Below are 25,898 nucleotides of genomic sequence, written 5' to 3' on the forward strand. Positions count from 1 at the left end.
AGAGCAATTATAAGTCTCATAAGTAACTAGTGCATATGCAAATTGGTACAACCACTTTGAAGAACTTCGGACAGTATCACTAAATACTAAACATATATATGCCTTGTAACCCAAAGATGCTACTCCTAAGTATAGACTCAACAAAAATTAGTACTTGTGTTTAGGAATGTTTGTAGTAATCATATTCATAACAGTCCAAAAATGAAAAAATTTCAAAAATGTAAACAAACCAAATATTTATGAACAGTGGAACAACCCATTTAATAGGAAACTATACAACATTGAAAAACAGCAAAGGAGATTTTATATATAATTTAATATATATACTATATTTAAAATTTATATAACGTAAATGTTTTGTGCTGTATATTTATATATTTATATATAATATATTTATATATTAAATATATATATTTATATAAATATATATATTTATATATATTGCAGCTTGCAATACAAAAGTTATACCTCAGTAAAAACAAAAGAAAAATGGGAGGGAAAATCCATGGAATTTTCAAGATTATCTTTTTTTTTTAATAAAGATTTATTTATTTGAGAAAGAGAGAGAGTGTATGTGCACATAGAGGGAGAGTGTAAGGGAGAAGCAGACTCTCCACTGAGCAGGGAATCTGATGCAGGATTCAATCCCAAGGACCTGGGATCATAATCTGAGCCAAAGGCAGATGCTTAACCAACTGAGCCACCCAGGTACCCCAAGATTATCTTTTTTTAAAGATTTATTTATTTATTTGGGGAGGTGGGGCAGAGGGAAAGGGAGAGTCTTAAACAGACTCCCTGCTGAGCAGGGAGCCCAACTCAGGGCTCAGTCTCAGGACCCAGAGATCATGACCTGAGCTGAAATAAAAAATGGGATCCTTAACGAACTGAGCCACCCAGGTGCCCCTGTAGTCCACCATTCTTAAAAAGAAATGAAAGGAATTGGTCATAATCATTAGGAAAGAAAAGGGGTAGGGGAATGGTTGTAACTGTGACATTAAACACAGTATATAAGAAAAGTTCTGGAGTTTTCGAATTAAATGCCTAGGAAAATGTGGCCTATACTACAAAGTATAAAATGACTTTGATATCTAAAAGGATCCCTTTGGGGTCCTTTGTAGTTCTGTGACTGTGATTATAAATTAATAACATAAATCTATTCATCTTGGTTGTTCTTACCAAATATCTGTAGTATCTATAAAGATATTATTTGATTTTCCTCCTGACCTTTTTTTTTTTAAGATTTTATTTACTTATTTGAGAGAAAGAGAGAATGAGAGAGAGAACATGAGAGGAGAGAGGTCAGCTAGAGAAGCAGACTCCCTGCCGAGCAGGGAGCCCAATGCTGGACTCGATCCGGGGACTCCAGGATCATGACCTGAGCTGAAGGCAGTCGCTCAACCAACTGAGCCATCCATGTGCCCCCTCCCCCTGACCTTCTAAATTAATTCTAGATCCTTCTGTCTGACCTAATGATATTCTTACCCTCCTTTATGGAGTTTCCCCTAGATTCCCTCACATATTATTTTTTTCTTTCTTCATTTTTCTTCTTTTATTTTTAAGGCATAAATTTAGTTCAGTGAAAATTGGCAGGATCCAGTGAATAGGCACATCACCAGGACAAAGATTTTCCCTCAAAGGGCTTGAGGCCATTCAGGGATTCTATGTTTGACAGAAGCATTCACAGCATAACTAAACAAACAAGAAGGTATTTAGAGAAGCTGAAACAGATCTTCAAAGAAGAGTCAGTGGTTGGTTTTTAATTTCTCTGTGGTATTATGGAGCTTAGTGCAGAACATATCAAAACCTTGGAAAGGCAATGGTAGGGTCATGAACTTCATAAGGCAGAATAATTCCTGACAAAAACAAAATAGAAGTCAAAGAACTTTACATTTATTTATTTATTTATTTATTTATTTATTTATTTTTTAGAGCTCTACATTTAGATATGAACTACTAACCAGGGAGTACCAGCAAAACAATAATGCCTGGTGGGGCGCCTGGGTGGCTCAGTGGGTTAAAGCCTCTGCCTTCGGCCCAGGTCATGATCCCAGGGTCCTGGGATCGAGCCCCGCATCGGGCTCTCTGCTCGGTGGAGAGCCTGCTTCCTCCTCTCTCTCTGCCTGCCTCTCTGCCTACTTGTGATCTCTGTCTGTCAAATAAATAAATAAAAATTTTCTTAAAAAAAAAAAATGGAGAAAACCTCCTTCTTCCAAAGGTAGGTTCTTCTAATCACCAATCCTGGGCCCTCTGGTTGTCAAGCACTTTATCATGAAATATAATAATAAATGCAGTTCAGGACTTCTTTATAAGATTCGTTTTTTTCTGAAGTTCATGTTGTTTTAAATGTCCTAGTAATAGTTAATTCTCCAGTTTAAAAATCTTAGACTTGAAAATCATTGGAGCCACATTACTTACAAAATAGGTCCAGATCCTTAGAAAGATACTGTGATTTCACTGCTGCCTGGGTTTCCACCTCACCTGTCACCACTCCACCCTCTTACCGAGGTACTCTAGGCCACAGTTCCTGCTGTTAGGGTTTTGAGTCCAGCCATGCTTTTCCTGCTGTAGGACATTTGCACACTCTGTTCCTTTGCATATTGCCCAGGGGGATCTTCAATAACATCATACATTCTGTGACGCCTTCCTTAGCTCTCACAGAATAAGCACCCCTACTCTGTGCCCTTTATTTGTCTCGGCTCTAAAACATTAATAATATTCTAATTGTCTATGTTTGCTTCTAACCCTCTCCCCCTCCCTAACCAGATATAAATTTCTTAAAGCAGGACATTCCAGTTTATCATGTATCTTCAGCATGCAAAATAGTGGCTAGTATAAGGCTGGAATAAATAAAATATATTTTGTTGAGTGATTGTTGAATAAATCTATAATAGGAAAAACATATTTGTAAGGGAGAAGAATTTCATGACTCTTTAGACCTCAGTATCAATAGGGTGCTGAAGAAACTGTTTGCAAGGAATGAGAGAGTGGGTAATATGGAAAGAGGCTGTGAGTAGAAATTTCTAGACTCTAAGAGTCTCTTAATAACCCCAAAGAAATGAAACATGTTCACACAAACATTTGTACACAAATGTTCATAGCAGCATTATCTACCTTTTGATAGTCAAAAGCTAGGACCAACTGAAATGTGCTTTACCTGATAAATGGATATATAAAATGTGCTATATCCATGAAATGGAACATGATTTGACAATAAAAAGGAGTGAAATACTGATAATATGCTATGACATGGATGAATCTTGAAAACATTACATTAACTAAAACAAGCCAGTCACAAAAACAAACAAACAAATAAACGAAAACAAAAACCCATATATTGCGTGTATATGAAATGCCAGCTTGGCAAATCTGTAAAGATAGAAAGGAGATTAGCGGTTGCCTGGGGCTAAGGAAGCAGGGGGCAGGTGAGGAGCAACTGCTAACAGGCAGTGGGGGGTTCTTCTGGGAGTGGGAGAAATGTTCTAAATTTATGTGGTGATAGTTATACAACTCTGAAAATATATGAAAACCACTTTTTAAATTATACATTTTAAAGTGTGAATTATATACGTTAATTATATATCAATAAAGCTGTTATTTTAAAAAAATGAGTCTCTTTTAGTGAAATTCTATCTGTTTTCGATAAATATTCAGTCATCCTCTTGTGAAATGGTGCAGTGAGAACCTTTTGTACCTTCGTAGCTTACTATAGTAATTATGAGCCACCAGGGCAAAAAAAAAAAATGCCTTGTTCTACCATTTACCAACTCTGCAATGGTGGGTCAATTGCCCATTTTCTTTTCTTTTTTTTTTTTTCTTTTCTTGAAAGATTTTATTTATTCATTTGAGAGAGAGAGAGAAAGTACAAGCGGGGGAGAGGCAGGGAGAGAGGGAAAAGCAGACTCCTTCCCAGCCAAGCAGGGAACCCGACATGAGACTCAGTCCCAGGACCCTGGGATCATGACCAGAGCTGAAGGCAGAGGCCTAACTATCCGAGCCAACCAGGCACCCCCAATTGCTCATTTTCTGATGCCTTAGCTACCATACTGCAAAATGGTGAATAAAAACTGAACTGCCTTGAATAGCAACAAGGATTTGAACGTCTCAATTCCACAAAGCACCTAAACAGCTCCTGACACACAGAATGCACTCCAGCAATTCTCCTTGGGCCCCACTCTACCCCTAAAGTGGGACAGAGGCCATCTGGCCCTTGAATGCAATGTTGGTCCCCACTGAGATGGGAGATGGGGATGGTCTGGTTTTGTGCCTTGGTGGTGACATCTACCACTGATGGTCTTGAACTTTACCACTGCCTCCAATGGTAAGACCCCCACGAGGCCTTCCCATCTTTAGTACAGTTGTGTTGGTCCATCACAACTTTTAGCACTTTCCGGTTCCTTGGCAGGGCTAATGAGTTTCAGATGTTTTCTCAGCTCTGTGCTGCAGCAAGTGAGACTCAGTAGGTCTGTCCTCAGTCATAGCTCTCCGTCTCTGTCAAGGTAATACTGCACCATCCCCTACTCAACCTTCAGCATTGGATTCCACACCATGTCTAAGAAGCTTTCTTGAGGAACTTAAAGCTTCTCCCAATTATCTTAAAAAAAAAAAGATCAAAGCTCAGTTCTCAGTATTCCTGAATTTATCCAATCCACCTGGAAATCTCTAACATAATGGCTCCTACACAGGTTGAAGGGAACAACCATTTTGAACATAGATTTCCAGTTTTAAATTGTGTTATGTTCATTGTTCTCCCAAACTTGTTGTCATGTGAAAGATTCAGTGTAGATTACTAATGTTTAAAGTAGCAATGTATAGGAGCAGAGCCTGAAAGAACACATGAGGCCATACGGTTAGAAAGTTGGAGATATTTAGAGGATATTCCCAATTAAATGTGTTTTTGTTATGTGATAGAATTAGTGTTTTAATCATCAGTGAGATAAAGATAGCTAATGTTTATTTAACACCTGCCATATTTTAGGCATCGCAATATGTCTTGAAAAGCCCTGTTTACCTAAAAGAAAACATAGTCATTAAGCTCCTTGATATTAGCCTTGGTGATGATTTTGTATTTAATACCAAAAGGAAAGGCAACATAAGCAAAATTTTTAAAGGGGGACCACATGAAACTGAAAAGCCTCTGCGCAGCAAGGGAAACCATCAACAAAACGAAAAGGCAGCCAACCAAATGGGAGAAAATAGTGACAAACTATATACTGTATTCCTCCGCTATCCGGAAGTAGAAAATGTTCTTATGAAAGCTTTCGTAAACCAAAATGTCATTAATTTATACAGAAAAACTTTTGAAAATGTTTAGACCCTAAAAACCCTCTCTTAAGCTTTTCTGATACCTTACGACACATCTTGCTAATGGATGCACAACATAAATTAAGATGAAGTACAGATGTTCACATAGTTCAAAGCTATGGCGGCTTGGACTAAGATGCTGAGTGTAGTTCCTGGGGTAGCAGCTTGGTGGTGCCACTCTCGCTGCCAGGGGTGCCCTCTGCCCCCCTAGTGGCTCGCTGCAAAACAAATGATGGACACCTTTTTCGCTTTTCACCTTTTTTCATGAAAACAAAAATTCGTTTCTGATTTCTTTCAGTTAATGAAACAAGTACTAATCCAGGTCCCTCATACGAAAAGTGGCATAATGAGAACTTTCAAAAAGTGGGGGTACCTGTATCTTATAATGAATTAATATCCAAAATATACAAAGAATTCATATAACTCAGTAGCCAAAAAAAAAAAAAAAAGATTAAAAATAGGCAGAGGATCTGCTTAGACATTTTTCCAAACAAGAACTACAGGTGGTACATGAAAACCCATTCAATATCACTAATCAGCAGGGAAATGCAAATTAACAGCACAATGAGGTATCACCTCACACCTGTTCGAATGGCTATTATAAAAAGACAAGACATAATGAGTATTATTGAGAATGTTGAGAATGCTGCACTGTTGGCAGGAAGGTAAACTGGAAAACAGCATGGAGTTTCCTCAAAAATCTTAAAATGGAATTACTATATGATCCAGCAATTCCACTTCTGGGTATTTATCCAAAGAAATGAAAATACTAACTCAGACACATGCAATCCCATGTTCATTGCAGCATTATTTACAATAGCCAAAACATTGCAGCAACCTAAACGTGTATTAGTGGATGAATGGTTTAAAAATGTGGTTTAAAATGTGGTTTAAAAATGGTTTAAAAATATACAACAGAATATTACTCAACCACAAAAAAGAATAAAGTCTTGCCATTTATGGCAACATGGATGGAACTTGAGGGCATTCTGCTAAGTGAAATAAGTCAGAGAAAGACAAATACTGTATGATCTCATTTACATGTAGAATTATTACAATAAAAACAAAAATAAAAAACAACCACGTTCAGGGGCGCCTGGGTGGCTCAGTGGGGTAAGCCTCTGCCTTCAGCTCAGGTCATTTTCTCAGGGTCCTGGGATCGAGCCCCGCATCGCATCGGGCTCTCTGCTCAGCAGGGAGCCTGCTTCCTTCTTTCTCTCTGCCTGCCTCTGCCTACTTGTGATCTCTCTCTGTCAAATAAAATAAAATCTTAAAAAAAAAAAAAAACCAAGTTCATGGACACAGAGAACAGACTGGTGAAGGGAACTAAGTAGAACTGAATGAGTGACAGCAGTCAAAATGTACAAACTTCCAGTTATAAAATATATCAGTCCATAATTATAATCTGTAGTGACTATAGTCAATAATTCTGTATTGCATTTTTGAAAGTTGCTAAGAGAATAAATATTAAAAGTTCCCATCACAAGAAAAAGAATTTGTAACTATGTAGTGAAAGATGTTAATCAGATTTTTTGTGGTGATCATTTTACAATATACACAAATACTGAATAATTATATTGTATACCTGAAAATAATATACAATTGACCCTTGAAGAGCACAAGTTTGAACTGCATGGGCCCACTTAAATGGGGACTTTTTAAAATAAATACAATATAGCACTATAAATGTATTTTTCTTATAATTTTTAATAATGTTTTCTTTTATTTAGCTTACTTTATGGTAAGCATACAGTATCTAATACACATAAACACACAAATATATTAACCAACTGTTTATGTTATTGGCATGGCTTCCAGTCAACAATAGGCTATTAGTAGTTAAGTTTTGGGGAAGTCAAAAATTATACACAGATTTTCAGTTGTGTGGGGTGTCAGCATCCCTAACTGCCACATTGTTCAAGGGTCAACTGTGATACCGTATGTCAAGTATACCTCAAAAAAATAGTTCCTTTACCTGCCTTCCATCCACTGGTTTTCTATAGAATTAGCCTCACTGGTTTAGCTAGTGTTCAGATTTAATAAACCACATTAGAGACACTTAAAAACACACGGTAACACACTGCTGCTGGAACTTGTTCATTCTCTAGTACTGATAGACTCTTGGGCAAGTAACTTGATTCCTGAGGACCCCAATTTCCTAAATGCATCATAAAGGGCCTGAGAAACTTACCTCTGTAGTATTTTCTTTGATTCTTTGATTTCCCATCAATCTTATCCTTTTCTTCATTCCATGCCTGTCACTTCTTTTAGGACAACTCCAAGACTCTTTTCCTATATAAATTCATTGCACAATGATCATTCACTTAGTATTTAAACACATTTTATACAAAATTATTTTGTACTTTTCTTTGATAGTTAATACATGAATTTCACTGCCTTATGACGAGGGTGACACCTTTAATTAGACCTGTGGAATTCTACCATGAATTATCCATGCATTTGAAAGACACATGTTGAAAGCACGCTGAAAATACCAACAAATCAAAATTTAAACTAGGTTTTTAAGAAATCTGAACTCACCCAAACTATATATTCATATCTGTATTCCATGATAATGGGCACCTAATAGGCTTTTAAAAATACATACTGAAAAAATTCTACAAATATCAGAAGTGGAACTGATATGGGTTTACCATAAAACTAAGAAGATGAAGCTTCAGAAGCCCTCACTTCCATGAACTCCCCCCACTCCCCCCACCCTGCCCGCAGAGACCTTGGGAGGCGCCATACGAGCTTGTTCACACAGTCATTGGGTTGTGTGAAATTTCGAAACTAAAGTGTACTCTCATGCATGGTAAAGATCTCAATGACCCTGCGCTTCAACTTTCTTCCAAAATAATTCCTCTCATGTTGGACGTCAATGATGTGGCCACATACATTTTTAGATCCTGCCTAGGGAAAGTTGAGATGGAGATAGCTTTCCTTGAGTTTAGCGAAACATATTTCTTTTGTTCACACTTACCTCTACTTTATGAGGAGGACATCAACAAGGTAATTAATTGTATCATCACTTCAAAGGATATTGGCGATTAGTCAATAAGTCACAAAGTGCACTGAAGTGCATTTTAGTCAGTCCTAAAACTTACGTGACATTACCAGGGTCACGTAACATTATATGACACTACCATTATGCATTGTGAAACTGAAAGAAACTTTTCTAGATCTTCAACAATGAAAAAACCAGAAAGGAAATTTCAGTCAGCTTATGCTGCTTGAATCACCTTTCTATTCCTTCTACAGAAAATATTACAAAATCATTGTCACGGAAAGAAGAGATCAAATTACAGGCAAGCAAAAAATGTAGGAAAAAGTATCACAGAAGTGTGATAGACAATGAGTTCCTAAATATGTTATTTTTATGGATTTTTATTATATTTGTGATATTTGTCAGCTTTTAAAATGAATTTATAATTTTTTGAGATTCTCTTTTTCAATCTGGTTTATTTCAATGGTTTATTAAATCTGAACACTGAACACTAAATACATACTTTTTGAAATAATTTTTTAATAATTTCATATTTCTTTTTTTCAAGAAGGACCCCCAAATTAAATGAAGTATAGACTCCACCAAGGCTGAATCTACTTTGATAAGAAACATCCCAGAGGGGCGCCTGGGTGGTTCAGTCAAGTAAGTGTTTGACTCTTGGTTTTGACTCAGGTCATGGTTTCAGGGTCAGGAGAGGAAGCTCCATTTTGAACTCTGTGTGTTGCATGGAGTCTGCTTGTTCCTCTCCCTTCCCCCCTGCTCCTCCTCCTGCTTGTTTTTTCTCTCTCTCAAATAAATAAATAAAATCTTAAAAAAAAAAAAGATAAGTCACAGATAAATAATCTGAAATAACATGGCAGCTCCCTCCATTTTATTCCTCTTCTTCAAGCATTAGTCAGAAGCTGCAGTTTAAAAGTCTATAGTTTCTTATACAAGGAATAATGCAGAGGTAGTGGGGAAGATACCAGGAAAAAAAAAAAAAAGAAAGGAAGAGGTGCTTGATTGTTGTGTTGTTGGAAAAAGGAAGACCAAGGAAAATGTATTTGTTTGGATTGAAGGGTTGAAGAAAGCTGAGTAAGAAAAATGTTGGGTGGGAGTATTTCAGTGAAAAGATGAAATGTGGATTTGTATATCCTGGTTTAAATCCAAGCTTGCTAGACATACACTGTTAGTGTACACAAAACTCCATTTAAGATCTATACACTGTCCATTGCTGTGTATCATCTTGAATGCTGCCTGTATTTGTTTAACTTAGAGATACACACTGTTCCTTTGCCATGGGAAAGAGATAAATGCTCCAAGGCACCAATAGAATACAAATAACAAATCAAAGGGCAAAGCATTTTTAAATGCCAAGGGAAAATTCAAAGCAATGAAAATTTGCAAATCAAATTTAAAGGAGAAAAAAGGATAAACATAAAAGTGGGGTTTGAAAAGGTGAAATAGGTTCTCATCAGAAGTCATTTAGAACAGTGACCTGTTTGAGGAATTTCCCTTCCTTGCCTTGTCATGCTGTTTTCTTTGAAAAGGCAGTAGATGGGGTACAGTGTCTATGAATTGTTTAGGAACCTAAATCTGGAAAAACTCTCAGAAGAAAAGAGTAAAATAATATAAATCAAAACCATTTAAGCTACTTGAGATCATTCTTTTTAGAATTCCTTCAAAGGTGAGAGTTGGAAAGTGAGGAAAACAGAAGAGAAGCTTTTCTTTCTCCCTCATTTCAATATGTGTATAAGGCTGGAGACATTGGTCCTCTTAGAAAATTAGGATATGGTGCAGTCACACAGCAGTGCTGCCTATATATAGGACCACAGATTTTGTAGACTATCCCATAGAATGTTAACAGTTCTGAAAAAAATCACACTGATAAGAGGCCCCTTGATACTGATTAATTTAGTGTAACTTGACCAAAGGTCGTTTAAAAGACTTTTGGCTCCTAAGGAAAGCATTCAATGTGATCGGTTATTTTTTCAAATTTTTCTTATGTACTGACTCATGATTCTCAGATATGATTTTAATAAGCAAGAGTTACTTTTGACTTTGGTTGAGATATACATAACCACGTTGATAGGGCTAGAAGGCTTATAGTCATGTTTGCATTTAGATAAATAGAAAAAGCATTAGTTCTTTTCAAGTAGAACACTGAGTAACAACTAGTCCTAATGATTACCCATTACCACTGTGGTGGGTTATAGTTTTCTAAGATGCCCTCATCAGTATTCCACATCTAACCTGTTTCGCTTACCATGTAAGGCTGGCACTCCTCCATTGAAAGAGGAGGGTCTATATTTCCTTGCTTAAAACTGGATGGATTTGTGACTACCAGCGGAAGCAACATTTGTGTCCTCCAAACGCAAAGCCATGAAAGGTGATGCGTCTTCCTCCTGATCCTCTTGAGATGCTCACCCTGGAACCCAGCCACCATATTGTGAAGAAGTCAAATAGCCACATGGAAAAAGCCAAGCATAGGTGTTCCTGCCTTAGCTGAGGTTCCAGATGGCAGCCAGCATCCACAACCTTGAGACTTCAGATGATCCCAGTTCCTGGCTTTCCTAGCTAATGCTAGGAAATACCCTAGCTAATGCTGAAAGAAGTAGAGAATATCTGTCCTCACTAATCCTATACTCATTGCAGATTTATGAACAAAAATAAATGTCTTTGTTTAAGCCAATGAGTTTTGGAGTGATTTGTTATGTAACAATAAATAGCCAGAATAATTATCAACCCAAAAATATTTCAGGCAGAGACAGCAATAAATATCTCCAAGTTAAAAAAAAAAAATCTCCACAGAGTGCCTGTGGACTCTCATAATTTATAAAAATGTTAATTGTTGTAGGGCACCTGGGTGGCATAGTCAGTTAAGCGTCTGACCGTTGGTTTCTGCTCAGGTAGTGATCTCAGGGTCATGAGATCAAGCCAAGTGTAGGGCTCTGCACTTAGCATGGAGTCTGCTTAAGACTCTTTTTCCCTCTTCTTCTGCCCCTCCCTACTCTCAAAAAAAAAAAAAAAGAAGAAAAATCTTTAAACACAATTAATGATAAGTGAGATTTCTTTTCCTTTTTTATTTCTTTTATCATTAGCCACCATTCTGAAAACTGCCTCCTAGGTATACCAAGAAAAATCACAAAAGATCTTTCTATTCCTTTCTGTTGATAATTTACACTAAAATTACTCAGGAAGGCTGGTGTAACAAGGCCTTGATTTTCCAACTGGAAAATGTATGTTATGAAATTGTGTCCTTTCCACTCTTTCACATGTTACCCAACATAGCAATTGCCTGAAAAGTTTTAAGGAACAAATACTTTATTCAAAGTTTTATGCTTTTTTTTCCCAAAGGTTTATGCTTTTTTAAAAAACCACAGCTCAACAAAGAAACTTTTGACATGTCTTCTTCCCAAGTAATGTTAATGTGGGTCCTTCACGATTTTTCTTAAAAATACTACTACAGTGTTATTACATGTTGATTGTGCTAATAATTGATTCAGACTCACACAAGGACTGTTTGTTCCTTAAGTCGTTTTTTGATGAGTGGATGAAAAAGAGGGCAAGAAACTCAGCAGCCTACAGCCAACCGCATCACGAAGAAAGTCTTCATAAAATTCAATAAACACAACATTCTCTGTAAGAATATTTTTAAACCTTCAGTAAGATTCTTAAGAATTGGGATGCCTGGGTAGCTCAGTCGGTTAAGCTGCTGCCTTCGAATCAGGTCATGATCCTGGGATTGAGTCCAGCATGGGGCTCCTTGCTTGCCAGGGAGCCTGCTTCCCTCTCTGCCTCTGCCTGCTTGTGCTCTCTCTCTCATTCCCTCTCTCTCTCTCTCTCTCTGACAGATAAATAAATAAATAAATAAAATCTTAAAAAAAAAAAAAGATTCTTAAGAATTACTTGTCCCCTCCAGGCATTTTAGACTAGACAAAGTGAGGCAATGTCATTCCCACACTCAGAGTATATTAGTGTACGTATTTTTGTTTTAATGTCTAGGTAAGTATAGGTAAGTCGCAGCCTCTTGACAGTCAATGATAAAGAAGAAAAAGCAATAAAAAGTTTGAGAGGAAAATGATGCTGAAATTATGATTAAAAAAAAAAAAATCACAGGGACCCTGTGTGGCTCAGTTGGTTAAGCGTCTGCCTTCAGCTCAGCTCATGATCTCAGGATCCTGGGACCAAGTCCTGCACAGGACTCCTTGCTCAGCAGGGAGCCTTCTTCTCCCTCTGCCTGTGCTGCCTACCACTCCCCTGCTTTGCTCTCTCTCTCTCTGACAAATAAATAAATAAAATCTTTTTTTAAAAAAATCACAATCTGGCCAACAAGGCTAACAGAAGGAGCCCAGTACAGACTAGTCTTTACATTGACCTCCTTTTCTTCTTCTCAGCCACGGACCCAGGGGTATTTGCTTGATAAAGTCTGAACCTGTACAGAGATTTTGCCTTTGGCTGGCTGCTTCTACTTCAGGAAAAGAAATTTTGGGGAATGTACTGATGTTTAAGAAAGAGAGATATTTAGAAGTAGTTAATATGCCTTAGTATAGGCACAGGAGAGTAGGTGGTAAATGGGGGATTGAGAAAGAATCTAGATCATTCTGAGCTGTGATAGGATGGAATCCTGGAGTCCTTCATGTCAGCAGATTCCTAGTATTTAGCATGGATCTCAGGGGACCTAGTACACGACTTCATTTATTAACATAAGCAGTGACTAGAGAAAACTTTGTCAAGAAGAAATGCATAGGAAGACTCCTTTGTTTTGCTTCCTTTTAAGGAGAAATTTGGCACAAAAAAAGGATAACTGGTTGTCATTTAGGAGCCTTTGTTCTGGTTACTAATCAACAGTCACTGTGCAACTTAAGGAAGAACTCATTCTACCCTCGATTGCCTGTTTGCTTGTTTTTAAGCAGGTTTTACTACATGACCTCTAAGTTTAACATTTCTACGATTTTTGAATAACAGCAATACCAGCTCTGTCATCTTTGAATGTGAAAGAAATATATATATATAGTGTCCTTCACTAGATCTGAAAATAAGAGCAAGTTTCTAGCTTTAACACTTAGTGCTCATTCTATAAGGAAATGCTTATAGATTATGGCAAATAATGTGCTCATTTCCACATATAAAAAGTTGTTTGAAATGTCTCATCTTAATTATCTATCTGGATAATAATTTTAGAATTGAAAAATTTTCCCACTTCTCTCTGCCTTCTAATATATGCTATACAAATGAAATGTAAAAAACAACATAGTCTCTGTTCTAAAATTGTTTATAAGCAATATGCATAAATTTGAACATTAGTAAAATATAAAAAATGTTAGTCAAATAAATATTAATACTGAAAAATTTGCTTTCTGGGAAGTTGATGAAAGGGAAACGTGGGAATCGGGTGATTATAGACAGATGCCAATGAAGACTGACAGTGATTCAGGGACTAACTGTAAGAGGGTGAATACTGTGCTTTACAAAAAAATTTTTTGAATGGCTTAGAGGTATTTAGTCTAGAAAAAGGAGACCGAAGAAAGTTGTGGCTGTTATTATTGAATATGTTGAGAACTGCCTACAGGTTACAGATCAGTTTATTTTGTGTTGCCCCAGAAGAGTGGGATTTATAAAGAGGAAAAGTTTCAGTTGAGTATATAAGGACAACTTAAATGAAGTTTTTCAATAGTAGAATGGCGTGTCTTCAGAGACAGTGAATTTCACATTATGGAAAATAACTTGTTGAGAAAATTTTAAGAATATTTCTTCATTTGGGAAAAGACTGGACTACAAATCCTTTTATGAGCTCATGCATCTCTAGTCTGTGATTCTGTTTTTAATTAAATAGTAAGCAAAGGCAAGAAAACATTTTCAGCAAAAAAAAAATAGAGACTGAAAGAAAAGCTCAGTTTTGGGAATGTAATAGGTTTCCAATTAGAAAATTGTGCAGAAAAGGGAATATGAAATGGGAAAAGACAAGATGAGTAAATAGGTTTAGCCAGGCATAACACTGACCTTCAGGGTAAGGGTTGGGACCTTGCACCAAAATGTAACCAGAAGTTGACAGATTAACAAGAAGAGAAAGGAAACAAATCAGAAGGTCGATGTGATGCCATAGAAGAGTGTAGGTAAAGACTATTAAGACATGCCCAGTGCTAAACATAGGCCAGGCATTCAATGACTTTGAGATTGTAGCAATTTAAGTAGGAAAAGACCAGGACACAGGCTAAATCCTTGACCAGGTATTTTTGCATAATTTATGCCAATGAATGAGATATAGTCAGGGGAGGGACAGGAAATTGAGAAGTTGGGAAACGATAGAGGGAAAGGGAGATGTGAAGTCAGTTTTTGTGAAGGTTAGGGAGAGGACTTTCCAAAGGACCTGCAGAATTTAGACTTTTTTTTGCTTTTGTTTTTGTTTTTATATTATTTCTCCATTAAGCAAAAGGGAATTCTTTTCTGGAAAGTAAGTAAAATCTGAGCCCTTTGTACATTTGTATTTATTTAAGATTACACACTATTCCAAGAAAAAAGTATGCTAATATCCCCACATCCTGGTCAAATTCCAAGTCAAATAATTTCATTCTCTCTACTTAAATCCTCTGCTGTTGAGGGAAGTCATACTTCATTTTTACTTCCTTAAAAGCTAATAAAACATGTCTGGAGTTGTTCACACAATTATACTATGTGGTATAATGGGATTCTCAGCTTTTTTTAAAGTCCACAAACTCTTTATATCCTTCAAAAAAGACTCTAAATTGAGGTTGCCAGCATTTTGCCAAATACTAACATTTTGGATTTCTATTATGTAATTAACATATGTTTATAGAGCATCATGACTAGGGAATAAAATTTAATATAATTACTTTTATAGAGCAATGTGGCATCTTCCCTTAAATTACATGATAGAAAGCAACTTCTAACTTTTCTTGTATTTTACACAATTCTCTTTGGAATGCTTTTTGGACTCACCATAGAAATCCAAGAAAACATCAACTTCTCCTTGCTGTTGGGTTTTTCTGAATTCTCTTTTATATTAAGGCAAGACGTAACTTGGCCTGGTTGTTGGAAAATCCTGGCATCACAGGAGGGTGGAAACTTGGCCCTAATCCAATAAACTTTCATGATAACGCTCTTTCAGCTTCATTTTGATGGTTTAATCTGATAACCAGAAAGAAAGGAACTACTTAACAATATGTCAGCTTACTATCCAATTTCCTTTATGGTCTGAAGTATGAAATTCTATTACCCATTGCTGGGATAAATGTCATATCTTGCAAAGACTAATCTTGTTCAGCAGATGCACTTTTAAAATGTATACATCTAATTGAAAACCAATCTGATAACAAGGACATGCCTGCAGAAGGATGATTCAGTTGTATCAATGTACTTGTCACTCAGGCCTCAACCAAAAAAAAAAAATAAATAATAATAATACTGTGATGGGGCTGGGTGGGTGTTAAAAGCATGCAAAGTCTTGATAATATGAAAACATTAACCACAAGATGAAAAGAAGAAATTTTTTTTGAAGTTGCAGGCAAAATACTGTCTAATAAGTTTTTTAAGACTTTCTTACATGAGTATAAGGAGACAAAGTGTCAACTTGCCTGAAAAATTAGTAAATCTTATAAGAGGTTTCATTTACTTTGGCCATTATCATTATTTTCTAAAATGGAGATTATGCATATTGTTTTGACTCATTCTCAAATGTATGTTTGAAATTGGGAATATAATTCTTCTATGCTTCAAACAATGTATCTAATTTTGTGTATTAGTGGGGAGGAAGACCTTTCTCCTAATTTTTTAGTTGCAGAAAATGTGTTCTAACTTCCCACCATTTCTCATTTTCTCCAATTTTCTTGCTCCAGAGTCTTTGTTGTTGTTGTCAATTGTTGTTGTTGTTATTTGTCAATATAATGCAATATGATTTTGCTTGTAGGAAATACTGGCCATGTGCAATAGCCTGTAACTGAAAATGAAGGTTGTTCTCTGTGCATTCTTTAATACTTTAATAGAACACTTTAACTATGTCCAATTTCACATGAGAATCTGTTCCTCTGAAAACTACTTAAACAACTCTATGGTAGGAACAATTTCTTAATGTTTGCAAAGTCCAGCTCTAAAAAACTACATTTTCCTAATTATTTCAACCAGCCCCTCCCTACCACAGAAACCAAATCCATACGCATACAGTCACACAAGAATATTATTTGATATATTGATCAGGGGACCCTAGTATTCCCAGGGCCTTAATTTTTTTCTAATTATAGTAAATTAGGATCTCTATCCTTGCTTTGTAGATGGATAATTAATTGCTCTTTACCTGACTTTTCTCATTTCTACTTGACCTTGAGTTGACCTTACTATCTTACTGTAACTCTAGATGGCAGAAATAGAAGTTATTCCTTCCTTCCTTCCTCCCTCTCTTCCTCCCTTCCTTTCTTCCTTTCTTCTTGTTATTTGTTCTAGTTAGGAGGTTAAGAATTTAACTAAGCACCTGTTTTGGTTCACTTTTTAATATTTTTTTTTCTTTGGTTGGTTATTGTATATTTGTACTTATTTGTTTAGCTAGAAATTTGATTAAATAGACCTGTGAAAGAACTCATATGTTATTTGTTATTATTATATTCATGGAATATCATTTCACTTATCACATCTTTAAGAATTTTATTAGAAAAATTCACAGACTAATTAATAGCTTTCCATTCCTATGTTCATTTAAAATGCAAACATAAAAACATTAAATGAGGAGCACCTGGGTGGCTCAGTGGGTTAAGCCTCTGCCTTCAGCTCAGGTCATGATCTCAGGTCCTGGGATCAAGCCCCACATCGGGCTCTCTGCTCAGCATGGAGCCTGCTTCCCCCCATCTCTCTCTGCCTGCTTCTCTGCCTACTTGTCACCTCTGTCAAATAAATAAATAAAATCTTAAAAAAAATATTAAATGAATATATGCAATGTTTTCTAATTCTATTTTAAAGAACTAAGCAAATAATATTGATATTTTATATTTGTGTTTTAGGCAAAGCTAAAATATGACTATATCTGATTTCCTCTTTGAGGTCCTGAACCTGTAGTGCCTCTATGAACTTTCAAATGCTAGTATCATTTTAAAATTTTCTATTATTGACTGACTATGACTCAATGCATCATTTCTTCTGGGGGGTGGTGGGATCTTTGGACTTTAAATCAGGCTTCCTAAAACCAAATGCCTAAACCTAAAGGTAAGAGTGCCTAGTAGTTGGCATTTTGGTCACAGAAAAATCAGTGGGGGTTCTATACTCTCGGAAAAGGGAAAACACATTCGTGCATATATTGTCCAAGCATTTATTAAAACTTACTATATGATGAGCTTTTTATTAGAAACTGGAGATACACACTGGAAAAAGAAAAGTAATATAAAACTATGAGGATACAGTCTAAAGAAAATAACACTGTCATTGAATACCAACTGTTCTCTACCTGGAACACTCACGCCCACTCCCCTTGCTCTTGACTCCTTCCCAGTGTGAGTTCACTCATGCTATCCTGCGTTCCTCCTTCACCTCTCCACTCCCCATCACCTGTTTAACTTCTATTCCTTTTTTAGGTTTCAACCTAAATGTCACTCCTTCAGGGAGACCTTCTCCAACTCCACAGACTCAGTGAGGTATACCAGCTATGAACTTGCAATTGTTTTTAAAGATTTCATTTATTTGTCAGAGAAAGAGAGGACAAGCAGGGGGAGTGGCAGGCAGAGGGAGAAGCAGACTCCCTGCTGAGCAGAAAGCCAGATGCGGGACCCTGGGATCACAACCTGAGCTGAAGGCAGACGTCCAACTGACTGAGCCACGCAGGTGTCCTTGCAATTTTTCCTTATAATTAATTTCAACCATTTTATTATATTACTCACTTAATGTCTATCTATGGAAATTTAACAAAGAAACATATTTGTTTGTTGTTGTTTGCTACTATATTCTTAATACCTTTCACATTTCCAGGCTTATAGTAAGTGCTCAATAAATACTTTCTGAATTAACAAATGAATGAATAGATGCAATTCAACATTGATAAATGAAAAGGTATGTTTATTTAATAAATAGGGTGAGAGAGTGCCTGGGTGGCTCAGTGGATTAAAGCCTCTGCCTTCAGCTCAGGTCATGATCCCAGAGTCCTGGGATTGAACCCCACATGGGGCTCTCTGCTCAGCAGGGGGCCTGCTTCCTCCTCTCTCTCTGCCTGCTTCTCTGCCTACTTGTGATCTCTGTCTGTCAAATAAATAAATAAAATATTTATAAATAAATAAATAAAAATAAATAGGGTGAGGAAAATAGAAAGCATTTTTTAAAGCAAAGATAAAAACATGATTGGTTCATGACTCCAGTGTTTTAACTTGCTCCCTGCTGCCTGGAGTCCACATGCCCTCTCAAATCTTTCTACAATGTGTTATTACAACTAAGTTTTACAACTCCAACTTTACTACTTTCTGAGTCCTCGTTTTAGATTATAGTACTATCAAATCATCTTGGAAAGTCTAGGCACACATTCACCTTCTTTTTTTTCTTTTTTACTAAATGAAAGTTGTTTATAATGAAATGAAAGTTGTTTGTAATGAAATAACAATGTACATCTCTGTATACTTACTTAAGACAAAAAAAAAAATAAGTTGTTCTGTGTATACTGTGGAATGCCTCTCTTCCTAACATCTAATGTACTTTGACTCCCTAACATTGATCAGAAGTCCAGCTGGGATCACAAATATTTAAAAGCAATGGTCAAAACTACGTGTACTGATTATTATGTCATTATTTCAGCTCAAAACCCTGTTTTGTGATGCTGGGGCTGAGACTGCAAAGTACACTGTCCTTTGCCATCTGACTCCTGGCTAAGCTCAGCCAATAGGAGATACTAGAAAGAGGCAGCGATGCTGGAGCTGAAGAAAGGACTTGCTCCTTCCTGTTTGCTTTCTGTTTTGTTGGTGGTGGTGTCTCAGCAAAGGTCTGTCACCCTGGCAGAGGCAAAGGTTTCTGTGTCCTGTTAGCCTTACCGTACCGCCTCCCACCCCCGACCCTGCACTGTTAACCACCAGGGTCTAGTCAGAAAAACAGAAACTATGCCAAATTAATATACAGAGAGACTGAATGAGTGTTAAAGAACTGGAAAGCAAGAAGGGGCCACTGAAGTGAAAGGGAGATAAGCAACCCCAGGAAGCGGCTACCACCCAAAGGCAAAAAGGAAGAAGTGGGAGTTATCAGAACCTAGAGGCCTACAGGAAGGGCTCAGCAGAGCCTCTGAGGAGGGGCTGTGCCTGGCTGGTGCTGATGCCCCAGGAGCTCAGAGGAGGAAGTTCACAGAGCTGGGACTCAGACCCTGAAAGTGGGTGCTCCCTGGCTGGGACAGCACGTACAGAAAGAATGTTCAGTGTGAGCCTAGGCTGTGTCCACTGCTGTGATCCAGGAATAGCTAAGCATATTTGTTTATTTGTTTTGGTACCAGAAGGAGGAAATAGGGTTTAGTAACCTAATGCCTAAGGGCGAAGATGGGTGAACGAAGAGCAAGCACGACATTTAATTCTTAGCAAGGTCTCTGCCAAGTCAGAGAGAGAGAGATTCATTTCAGATTCAGGATCTGAATCGAATTCAGAGATCAGGATTCAGAGATCATTTCCATGAAGGTCTTCGTAAAATACAAGGCAGGAGGAATAGCTCTTAGACTTCCACATGACAAAGTATCTTGTGAACTGTAGGAAATAAGTGCTCTGTCCTCCAGTTTCTGAGAACGAACCTTTGTCACGACGACCTGATAAAAGCTGACTTGCATGTGGTGCCACTCAGCCGGGTGTTGCTACTGCCAAGCTGAAAATCAGAGAATGCAAGTGTTCAATAGGGGAACAGTCTTAAAGGTGTAACCAGAAGGTAAGTTCTTCCACAGATGCTAGATCCTTCCCTCAATATTCTCTACTCTACAAATGGATTTTGAAGTAACATTTTGATTTCTTGGTGAGGTGTTCATTGAATCGTTATTGATATTTTCAGCCTAAAGCACAAAGTCTTGTGTGAGATTCAGAAACATTTGTAGGATCCATTGAGAACACATGTCCCTGCCATGAAATTTTGATTCAGTTAAAATGTGTGCTAATTAAATTAGTTATTACTAATTATGTGAAATATGGGAAACACATGTCACAAATATCGAGAGTAATTTAATACAATGCCTGTATTTACAACATACCTTATTTTTTCAGGTCATTCCTCACATAGTCTCTCACATAGGGAACCACAGAAGTCAGTGGCTTCCATGCATTAAAGCCTTTGTTTTACCATAAAAAGTGGTGTGCTAACATGTCCAGAAAGAAACATGGAAGCTATGCCACCAAATTCTAACCATGAGTTCCCCTTAAAATCTTTTAATCTTATATTAGAGAAAGTAAGCCTTTATGGAGTCAGAATTTTTATTAATTTAAAGAACATTAAATGTCCAATCATTTGCTTTGGGGTATACATAAAAAGATGTCAAATGCAACAGAACATTTCAAAAAACATTCTGAAATGCTGCCACTCCATATGCTGGAGGGCATACTGTGGTATTTCAGAGAATTGTCAGAAGCATGGTTTCCCTGTAACACTTTTTGTACTAACAATGATATTTAAGCAGACAATCTGCTCAAGACTCCTGCCTTCTCAATTATTTACAGTCTTAGTCTAATGTATGCCTGACACATTTATTTCTGTGAACAGCAAGTATTTTGATGTAGAAAGAAGGTGTTTGTAAGCATTGCCACATGGTCCTTAGGATATCTGAGCACATAAGACAGTCCTTTCTTTTTAAACTAGGAAACAAAGGCAATCCGTAGACTAGAGAGAAGCACTGTTGAGTTTTGTTCATTTAAAATGTTTCATGGATTTTTACATTGCTTTTAACTTAAGACACGAAAGGTATATGGTACAAAAAGTAATTTCCTTTTTACGTAATAAAAACTCTCTCCCTAAGAGCTGAAAATATGCCTTAACATACACACACACACAGTCCCTCAGGAAAGGGTAGAATATTTACTAGCTGAAGGCATTTTAAGAAATGGGGCACCTGGGTGGTTCAGATGGTTACACATCTGCCTTTGGCTCTGGTCATGATCTCTAGGTCCTAGGATCGAGCCCCATGTTAGGCTCCCTAGCTCAGCGGGGAATCTGCTTTTCCCTCTCCCTCTGCCTCTCCCCCTGTTTGTGCTCTGTCTCTCTCTCTCTCAAAAGAATAAATAAAATCTTTAAAAAAGAAAAAAAGAGAGAGAGAAATCTCTGATCACTCACTAGCTGAGCACTGGGCTAACAGAGCAGAGACTTAAGTGGTTACACACACAAAAAAATATACAGACTTTATATAATTAGTTTGGAAAGCCACCAAATAAACAAATAGCATTAGTGACAACAAACCCTTGGGCTTCCAGATTTCCACAGTTTGCCACAGTATATTATTTCAAATGTCCAATTCCTAATATAAAATAATTAGAAGACACACAAAAAAACAGGAAAGCATGGTTCATTCACAGAAAAACAGTAGTCCACAAAAACTGTTTCTGAAGAAACACAGACATTAGATGGCTTAGACAAAGACTTTAAATCAGATTAAGGAACTAAAAGGAAACCAGGGCGCCTGGGTGGCTCAGTCATTAAGCATCTGCCTTTGGCTTGGGTCCTGATCCCAGGGTCCTGGGATCGAGCCCCAGGTCAGGTTCCTTGCTCAATGGAAGACTGCTTCTACCTCACCCACTCCCCCTGCTTGTGTCCCCTCTCTTGCTGTCTCTCTCTGTGTCAAATAAATAAATAAAATCTTTAAAACAACAACAAAAAGGAAGTAAAGGAAACCATGCTAAAGAATTAGGGCAAGTATGAGAATGGTTCCTCATCAAATACGGAATATCAATAATTTAGTAGGAACTATAAAAATGAACCAAATAGAAATTATGGCGTTGAAAAGTACAATAACTGAAATGAAAATATCACTAGAAGGGCTTGGTATCAAATTTCAACCTACAGAAGAAAGAATCAGTATCCTTGAAGATAAGTCAATTGAGATTATCTAGTTTAAGGAACATGGAGGAAAAGAGAATGAAGAGAAATAAACAGCCTCAGAGACAGTTGTACCAAGATAAATATAATGGAATCAGTTGTACCAAGATAAGTATAAGGGAAGTTCCAAAAGGAAAGGAGACAGAGAAAGGAGCAGAAGGAATATTTGAAGAAGTAACTGTTTAAAACTTTCCTAATTTAATGAAAAACATTAATTTGCACATTCAAGAAGCTCAATAAACACTAAGTGGGATAAACTCAAAGAGATTAAGAGCTAGGTAAACTGTCATTTATCATTGTCAAACTACTGCAAGACAAACATAAAGAAAGAATCTTGAAGGCCCAAGAGAAAAAAGTGGTTCACCATGTCCAAGGGATCCTCAGTAAGAGTTACATTCTGACTTCTAATCAGAACTCATGAAATCCAGAAGGCAGTGAGATAACACATTTAAAGTGCTAAAAGGGAATGACTGTCTACCGAGAATTTTATATCCAGCAAAACTGTCCTTCAAAAATGAAGAAATTGAGGCACTACAAAATAAACAAAATACTAAAAACACTAAAAACAGGCCTTCAAATTGAAGTGAAAGAACACCAGACAGTAATTTGAATCAACATGAAACAATAAAACCATCAGTGGAAAAAAATATATAAGTGAATATAAAGACGGCACACGTGCATTTTGGGGGTAACTCTTTTCTTCTTCTCTTTCTTCTTTGATTTAAAAGACAATTGTATAAACAATCATGTAACTGTGTTGATAGGCTTCTAACAGCACAATGGAAAGGGGGGATGGAGCTATATTTGAGCAAAATTTTTGATAATATTGAAATTAGTTCACTCTTAACCCAATGTCTTTTTTTTTTAACCCAATGTTTTTAAATTTACATGCTACTGACAATCTCCAGAGAAACTTCCAAGAAAAATAACAAATACATATATACATATGTATATGTATATATATATAGGTAGAGAGAGAGAGAAACAAGGGAATTAAAATGTTACACAAGAATGTGTCAATTTAACATAAAAGCAGGTAATTAGTATTACATTTTATTCAACTTTTTGGCCTAATGTGATAAAATTAAACTGCTGAGTTCCTATTAGGTAAGATGATCACATAATTTATATCAAAATCAAAGTAGTTTTGAGAGTGACTGAGGAAATTATTAATAATTATGTCAAGACAAAAGGCATAAGTCAGAACTGTCTCTTGTTAAAGGATATACAATACCCTGCTTTTAAGAGAAATGCTTAAGTATTTTGAAAAATTTAGTTCGTATGATATATCTGGCTATAATCTCCTAGAGCAAATTAGGCACTATGATTTAACATTTTGATACAATCTGATTATGATAAATTACTTTTAATGATTTAAATATGGCCACTACCACCAGGTAAATATTTTGTCTGGGATTGTATTGGCTGTATAGACCAATTTAAGGACAATGTCTTACAGTTGTCATGATACAGATTTTGTGTATATATTGTTAGATGTATCCCTAAGCATCTCATGCTTTTTATGCTATTGTAATCTGTATGTTTTCAATTTGTTTATTGCTAATGTAAAAAGAGAATTTATTTTTGTATATTGACCTTGTGTTCTACAACCTTGATAGATTGACTTATTAGTTCTGGCAGGTTTTTGTAGCTTTCATTTTATCCTGTTATACAAGACTAATATTTGAAAATATCAATGCTTACTTACTGATGAGGATGCAGGGAAATTATATTTGCAAATGTAAATTATTAATGCCCTTTTGGAAAACATTTTGATTGCATCTATTAAAATTGAAATTCAAACATACATGTATTTTTAGCTTAACAGTCTCACTGCTGGGAATCTATTTCATAGCCCGTGTAAGAATACATGTACAGGGCCGCCTGGGTGGCCCAGTGGGTTAAGCCTCTGCCTTCAGCTCAGGTCATGATCTCAGGGTCCTGGGATCGAGCCCCGCATGGAGCTCTCTGCTCGGCAGGGAGCTTGCTTCCTCCTCTCTCTCTGCCTGCCTCTCTGCCTACTTGTGACCTCTCTCTCTCTCTGTCAAATGAATAAATAAAATCTTAAAAAAAAAAAAAGAATACATGTACAAAGATGTTGATTACAGCTCTCCTTTGTGATGGCAGGAAATGAAGTGGATGTGACCAATAGGTGAGTGGTTAAGTAGTATATCCATCCTTTGCTTAAGCTAGCTTCAATGGGTTTCTCGGACTTCAGGAAAAACCTATTTCAGCAAAGGACTGTATAGTACACCAATAATATTTCATTTCCAGATCCTATATGTGCTGAAAACTCTCTTGAAGATTTATTACTGCAAAACAGTATTTATTCTTTATTCTTTCTAAAGCTTTGTCTTGCTTTGAGAATAGGTATCCATAGTCTGCAAAACAATTATTTGTCCCTTTCGAATTTGCATAATGGACATGCAGCTACCCAATTTTTTTACTCAATTTTTCATATTTTGTTCAAAAAAAACTTATTTAAGGGGCACCTGGGTGGCTCAGTCAGTTAAGCGCCTGCCTTTGGTTCAGGTTATGATCCCAGGGTTCTGGGATTGAGCCCCGCATTGGGTTCCCTGCTCAGCAGAGAGCCGGCTTCTCCCTCTCTATGCCTCCTGCTCCCCCTTGCTTGTGCTCTCTTTCTCTCTCTCAAATAAATAAATAAAATCTCTTTAAAAAAAAGTTACTCAAATACAGCTGCATATCTATTTAACCTACTGCTAACTCTTTTTTAAAACTCTGGTTTCTATCTCTCCTCCATTATCAATTCCTTAAAGAGAAAAACAAACAAGCAAACAAAAACAAAGAAAACTATTCTGACAGATGATGAGATTACCGTGACTTCCACATATTTCCTTGTACTACCTTCTTTCATGCATACTCTTAGTGTTGGATGCTGTCTGAAATTATTCCTAATGTCACTATATATCATATTAAATGTCTATTTTTATTTCTATATAGACTTTTTACCCTTTGAAGAAATACACAAATACTTTTCTAATAAAAATAAAAGTGAAGCAGTAAAGAGATATTATAATCAGATCTTCTGCAAGGCCATCCAGAGTACGGATGGTTATCTTTTTAAGGTTTGACATATGAGAGGACTGATTTATAGCACATTCTTGGAACAACTACTATCTGGAGGACCTAGCACAGAGAAAAAAAATGCAAAGACTTAAAGAAACTAAAAAAAAAAAGAAAGCCACTTTTGCATAGTCATTAACTGCAGAGAATATGGTTTATGCTCTTTTAAAGAAATTATTTGAAATACCAGATGCAAAGGGGAAGTCAGAGGCAGTGACAGATGCTACAAATGGGTGCTGCAAGCTAGGCTTGTCAGGCTTAGAGAGGGACACACAGCATGGACTAGGGGAAACATGCTGATTATTTCCTTTTCTATTTTTTTTTAAATCTAGAATTATAATGAAACCTCTTTTTACATTTTTCTTTATCCAATATCCTCTTGCCTAAAATGTCCTTATTCTGCTCTAGTGTCCCGAACAACTACAACTGAAGTCAGTTCTCAGAGTACTATATTTCCTCATCTTTTGCCATGAACCAGAGATTTCATATAAGAATAAAC

General features: G+C 36.6%; 1 long non-coding RNA gene across 2 annotated transcripts; it reads left to right on the top strand.

The window, feature by feature from the left end:
• The first annotated feature begins 2,187 nt into the window (after positions 1-2,187).
• Positions 2,188-25,898, top strand: LOC125102910 (uncharacterized). 2 transcript variants are annotated; one of them, XR_007128228.1, is made up of 3 exons: positions 2,188-2,215; positions 8,856-8,950; positions 25,808-25,898. It is a non-coding gene; the product is annotated as an uncharacterized LOC125102910 (long non-coding RNA). The 2 variants fall into 2 exon arrangements; XR_007128229.1 differs by having other exon boundaries at positions 2,192-2,215; positions 8,859-8,950.

The sequence above is a fragment of the Lutra lutra genome, chromosome 6, assembly GCF_902655055.1.
Source record: "Lutra lutra chromosome 6, mLutLut1.2, whole genome shotgun sequence".
NCBI lineage: Eukaryota > Metazoa > Chordata > Mammalia > Carnivora > Mustelidae > Lutra > Lutra lutra.